Genomic DNA, 7,208 nt, shown 5'->3' on the forward strand with positions numbered 1-7,208 from the left:
GCACTTGTGACATTAAATACCTTTAGGAAACTCGGTCGATTCTTTATTACCTCTTTATCTCAAGGGATACTTTGGAGTGTTTCCTTCAAAGGTCTTCTTCTCATAATGCTTCTTGAAGTCCTTATTTTTGTTCCAACTCGATGACTTTTGAACTACCTCTTTGTTATTACCCCAAGAATTTAAAGATAAATTACCTTTGTATTTGTACCTCTTATCCTCTTTAGGTTCTCTCTCTATCTCAATTGTTGCTTCAAAGATGTTACTCAAACTAGCAAACCTGTGAATATTCAACTTTGAAGAGATGAATTTGTTCACTCCTACCTTGAAGTGAATAATGGCATGTTCTTCATTTTCATGGTACTCAAGCTTCAAGATTATGTTTTGGAACTCATCAAAATAAGCCGCAATACCTTTGCTTCCTTTCTTCAAGTTTTACAATTTGGAAAGCAAGTATTGTCCATACCTCTCCGGTACATATTTGACTCCCATAAGGTCTTTCAATTGATTCCATGGTAGAGGTTGTCCATATTGAAGGACTAGGTTATACTTCTTCATGTATTCCCACCATGTTATGGCATACCCTAAAATTGAGCAATATCAAATCAACTATTATTGACTTCGGTCAAATCATTTACTTGGAATATCATCTCACAAAGTAAATCCCATTCTAGATATCTTTTGAAAGTGGTCAAACTATTTTTGATTGATTTGATTCCCACATCTCGACCTCCATTGTCACCTTGGTCTCCATAATAGTTTCTCCGTCCTCCACCTCCTTGGTTGTCATTGTGGTAACCTCTTTGACCTTCCTCTTGTAGTTTTTTACCATGTTCTTCTTCTAAGACTTGACCATACTCGTGATAGCTATAATCTTCTCTTGGTCTTATAACTTGAGAAGGATTCCCATAGTTTCTCCCTCCACATGGTATCAAACCTTTGTAACCTCCTTAGTATTCATCATACCTCACCTTAACTACTTGGATTGGTTGATTTTGGTTTTGGGGAACTTGGTAGGGTGGATTTTGATTTTGGGGCATTTATTAGGGCACATTTTGATTTAGTGGAGATTGGTATGGTTGGTTTTGGTTTGGTGGAGAGTCTTGATTAAGTTGGTATTGTAATGGTCGAATAGGATTTCAGACATTTGGATCAGGGTTGGTTTGATTTGGGTTAAATGCTTGATAAAAGACCCTGGGTGTTATAGTAAGAGATGTAGCATGGGTATGTCTGTTTGACGAAGCTCAATAAGTAGTATATGGGGTATAATTGGTAGAGTTAAGATGACCCTCCATATTGATCATTCTACCATCCATGGTTGATACACTACCTTACATAGTGGTAACTTGGTTTCACGACCCAATCCTAGGGCCTAGACATGACATGGAGAATGGAGAACCCTAAGTTACCTCAAACAAGCCTCTTAGCATTCAATTAGCCTTCATAAGTAATGGCGATCAACATTAAGCAAAAACAAAAAGGGGAAATAGGACTAAGGGAAAATATCATATAATAAGAGTCAATATCAACCTTGGATTATCATACATTGTGTCCAAACATACCTCTACTAATAGACTTGGTGGGGGCTAAGGCATGTCTCTAGCTCACCCTCAAAATAAGTATCAAGAAATGCCATAATAGAAGTCTTAACATTTGGCACTACATAAGCTAGAATAAGAAGGGATGTTGTTCCCAAAACATGGGAACTCACCACAAGAAACCTTGAAGCTAATCAAAGCTATCCACGTGGAGGAGACTGAGGAAGAGCATCGGTCCCTACATGGTGATAGCATGTAGGAAATAGAGTATGTATTAGTACTTTGAATGTACTAAGTATATAGGCATGCATTAACATTGAAGAAACATAAGAATATTATATAGTATGGAACATAATGCAATGCATTCATGAGCAATCATCAAAAAGCATTTAAAGTATACATATATGGGAAAGGACCATAACTGACATTTAAGACCATGCGAGCTATTACATAGAATCCAACATAACCCCCTACGTTGGCACGTGGAGACTAATTTCCGTGTAGAACTCTATCAAACTTCATTCATTTCTTTAACTTTAACTTTAGATGTCCATACGTGGATCCATTAGCCTAAAAAGAGTACAAGGGCCCCTATGGTGACATATAGTTAATGCAACATGATACTTTACTTAAGGACCTCTTAGGTTGAGTCCCCATCTGCATGCTACATTTGGTGCTAAGTCAAATCCCATGGAATATTATATAAATATAATAATAATATAGCATGCATATAGCTTTAGACATCAAATCATCATTCGGTGGAATAGCTCTTTCAAACTTGATAGTTCAAACATGAGAATTGTCCTCATCACATCGAATCCTTTCTTTGACCAACAATCCCCTTTATCATCATTCAATCATTCTTTAAGAACTGTCACTTTCATAGAAATTAAGAACTTGTAAACATTGGGTTAAAACCCCTTTCAATCAACTCAAATATTCTTAGAAAGTCATGGTAAAACATGGTGGGTTTAGCCAATTCAACTTCAAATCATTAAAATCAATGCTAAAATGCATGAGAGTAATGGAATGCACCAATTTAAAATATACATGAAACAACCAACCAATTCACTTTAAAATCCTTTCATGCCTTCATATGGGTACCTTTGATAAATCAACAATTCTATGCAATTAAGAGCCAATATAAACTAATATAGGTAAATAAACTTCAAATACTCAATAATCTATGAATGTGGAATCATGATACAAAAACTCCTAAAATTCATAATTTGAAATTAAGGTACTAGATTAGAAAATACTTGGGCTCCATGGGTGGAAGAACCCATGAATAAAAACACACATACCTTGTTAATTTTGACCTTTAAATCTGAAGAGGAGACTTAATCTTTCTTGAGGAAATCCTAGAATTTTGCTTGATGGAGAAGACCCTTGAGAGGAGCTTTTGGGAGAGGAGGGTTTTGTGAGATTGATGTAAATGCAATAATAAGTTATTTGGGAAGGTTTAGGGTCATTAGATAGGGTAGATTTATTCCCAAAATGACCTCACTTTACTAATAAAATATAGGAAAGGACTAAAATACCCTTCTAAAAATCATGTCCGACAGACCCTATGACTGGTCCTTATGATTGTAGAGGGGTGAAAAGTCATAAAAATGACTCATCTTGTAGGGTCTAAGAAAACCCTGAGAACTGACCCTCAGGGATTTTTGTACAACTCGTGTCTACGAGTAGTAGAATCTTCTATAATCCGTAGAAGGGACTCATCCTGCAGGGTTTGAGAAACCCTGAGAATTGAGTCTCTAAACTTGCTCTATGAATTATTCTTACAATTCATTGACTAGCTTATGAGCCATAGACTCGAGTCGTTATGCAAGGTCTGAGATTTTCTGTAGGGCCTAAGCTCTGATATTCTTTGGTGAGTTATTTCTACAACTCATCTTACCTTCAATGAGTCATAACCTTGAATAATAGACTTGTTCCTCCCCTTATCAATCTTCAAGACTCAATATAAGTCCTACGAGCCACTCCTACCACTCGTAGGAGCTTTTACGAAACATAGTTTGAGTCATAGAGCTCGAATCCAGCCCACTCTCTAAATATTTTCCTTCTTTTCGACTTTTTGACTTATAAGGTCTTACACTTGTTTTTCCATTGCTACCATTCTATGAATCATATTGGTAATTACTTTCTTTATAGAGTCCAAGGTGACCCCTCCCATGGGATAGGGTATCTCACTTCCTGTTGTCATGGTACATATTAAGAAAACACTCAATAAAAAAACAAACAACATTAGTGTTAGTTAAAATGAACTCATAATTGCTTACATTTACATACCTTAGATAGCCTCGTAAGTTGGATTTGGCTAAGGTTGAAGCTTGTTTATACTCGATTAGTTAACGAAGTGTGAATTTCTACTCTTGGCGGGAGTGGATTTTTGGTTTACAAGAAGAATAGACAACTCGATTAAAAAAAGACTTGAATCAAGAAGTTATCTATGAAGTAAAAACGAGAAAAGCACAAAAAGAATTAGCACGAATAAAAAACATACACAAGAACTAGCACTCACAAGTATAGAAGAGTACTAAGTGCACACTAGTTTTGGAAATTTAAGAAGGGGACATGAAAACTGGATAAAATTAAAATTTTTGGGGTCAATTTGGGTGATCACTTGAAACACACTCTAAATGACCAAATGTCACGACCCGAACTAGGGACAAGACGTGAAAGGACAATCAGGATGCTAGGGACCCTAACTAAGACATCTTAGCATACATCGCATACAGAGGGTAAAGAAACATAGTAAAACAAGCGAAAGTAACAACTCAAGAGAATGGGTCTAAGGGATAGAATCAATTAACCAATTTCGAATGGACTACATCATAATACCGTCTAAACATGCCTCTAGTTTAATCTTTTGATGGGGGCTTAGGACTAGCTCCTAGCTTACCCAAAATAATAGGAGAAAGTCCATGAAACAAATGTGGAAAGAAAGCCATGTCCTCAATGATATGAAGACTCAAAACCTTCTTCGAGAAAACTAAACAATGTAGCCATGAATTGGATACTCGATGTCCCCCCTACATTATGAGACAATGTAGGCAAAATATGCATTAGTACATAGAAGGTACTAAGTATGTGAGATATGGATGAACAGGTAAAGGAACGTGAAACATATTTCATAAGATGCATGACCAATCATAATGAACATGAGTGCGGCTTAAAAGCATTTAGAAAAATATGAAAGCTCTTGGTCAATGCATATCATAAAACTTCATCACAAAACTCATTGCTTAACTTCTACTAGTGTGGGATAAGACCTTTAACTGACATCTTAGTCCATGCGAGCTATAATATGTAATCCAATGAAACCCTCATCAAGAAGGGGAAGGATACCTTGCCAGGGTATACTCCTTCATGGTATTCAACTCAACACAACTGTGCTATATGTGGATCCATTAGCTAGTTCATGAAGGAAATTCTACTCAGGCAACGTAGTTTGGGACTTTAGGTTGCTACTTGGATTCCCTTGGGTAACTAACTGTGTTACCAGACTGAACCCCACCTAGAAGTCCTCTCGATACTTAGTCAATATCCCAATAGAAACTCATAAACACAAAATCATAACATAATAGAGAAACATAGTAACTACCTATCAATCCATCTATATAAAATGTATTAAGAATAGCTCATTAACTTTAGTTATTCATAAGAATCCATAACTTCGATGAGAATTATACTTATCACACCATAATAACTATCTTTGATCAAAACTTTATCATCTTCATAACTTTCATCATAAATTATAATCTCAACTTTAAATCATAAAACTCTCCTTGAAAATAATTGCATAAAAATCATTTTTAACTTCATAATCATAACTTGGAAATAGCTTTATGCATGAGCATTCATAAATAAACTTAAAATCATGTAATTCATGTAAAAACATGCTTATAATAGTCATTGATAACAGCCCAATGCAATTTATCAAAACTAAGGTTCGAAAATAAATTAAAAATTAAAGGAAACTTGAGAAAACTTTGGGAATCCATAGGTAAAAGGAACCCATGGATCAATCCCACATACCTTGATTGAATTCACTAAAAATTGAAAAAGAAACCTTGAAGAAATCTGAAACCCTAGCTTGAAACCTGGAGAAGGATCCATGAGAGAATTGAGATCCTTGCCTTAGAAATTTTTAGAAGAATGATTTAGAATGAGGGATATTTCAAAGGATTGGGTAGATATAAGCTTGAACTTGGCGACAATTGTCTAAGTTCATTGAACTGCACTTGCAAAAAGATACAATTGCCCTTCATTAAAAACTCAGATTTGAATCTACTACTGGGGTCTTATAATTCGTTCTCAAGTCTACGACTCGTAGACTTGAGTCATTTGTAGGTTTCTGAGAAGACCCTTATTTTGGGGTCTCTGATTCTTTCCTATGAGTCAGGACTACGAGTCGTAAATATGACTCATCCTACAGGGTATAAACATCTTAAATTTGAGGGTCTCTGAATGTTTCCTATGAGTTGTGTTTACGACTCATAAACTTTATTATGACTTTTCAAAGTTGTTCATCATGTAGGTCCTAAAATCTGTAAATATATAGGTCTTTAATGCTTGTGCATGAGTCATCCTTACGACTCGTCAGTAGGATGATAACTCATCCTGTTGAGTCGTGGGACCTCAATTGAGGGAGTTTCTGGACAAGTGCAAAGACTTCCTCTATGACTTATTTTTTTGAGTTGCAGTAACCTCTACGAATCGTAGAGACGATCATAAACTTGGATACAATCAACATTTTTGAAATTTCTCCTTGGTTCTAACTCTTTGACTTCCAGGGTCTTACAATATCTTCCCCTTGGGAACATTCATCCTCGAATGAGTCTCAACTAGTATAAGAATGACACAAAAAGAGGACTAGAAACCCATTATGAATATAATGACACTTATAATGCATAGAACATGAAAACTTCAACTAAACATAAAACATGATTTTAAAATCAACTTTCATGAACATCCATACATATGAATGACATTAGGCTTGAGTAGAGGGAAAGAGGTACATTAGGCTTGAGTAGAGGGAAAGAGGTACGGGTACCATTTCATCATATCCGTCTCCGCTTCCAAAATAGCACTTTCTATTTGTTGATTCCTCCATAATACTTTGACGGATGCAACTTCTTTGTTTCTTAGCCTCTTAAATTTCTGATCTAATATTTCCACCGGAACCTCCTCATAAGTTAAGTTCTCTTCAATAGTTACATCTTCCAATGCAAAAATAGAATTCGGATCACCCAAGAACTTCCTCAAATCGACACGTAAAACACCGGTGAACCATAGCTAATTCAAATGGAAAATATAAATCATAAGCCACCTTACCAACATGTCTCAATATCCTATAAGGACCAACATATCTAGGACTTAGTTTTACTTTCTTGCCAAAATGGATTAAACCCTCTATGGGAGAAACCTTCAAATAGACCCAATCATCCATCTCAATTTCGAGCTCTCAATTTCTAACATCTGAATAGGACCTTTAACAACTTTGAGTCATCTTCAATCTCTCCCTTATGAGTCTCACCTTGTCCATAACATCTATTACCAAATCAGGGCAAATTAAGACCATCTCACTTGCTTCAAACTATCCTACTGAGGACCTATATCTTCTCCTATACAATGCTTCAAAAGAGCCATTTGGATGCTAGCGTG

This window comes from Solanum dulcamara, chromosome 5 (genome assembly GCF_947179165.1).
Source record: "Solanum dulcamara chromosome 5, daSolDulc1.2, whole genome shotgun sequence".
Lineage (NCBI taxonomy): Eukaryota > Viridiplantae > Streptophyta > Magnoliopsida > Solanales > Solanaceae > Solanum > Solanum dulcamara.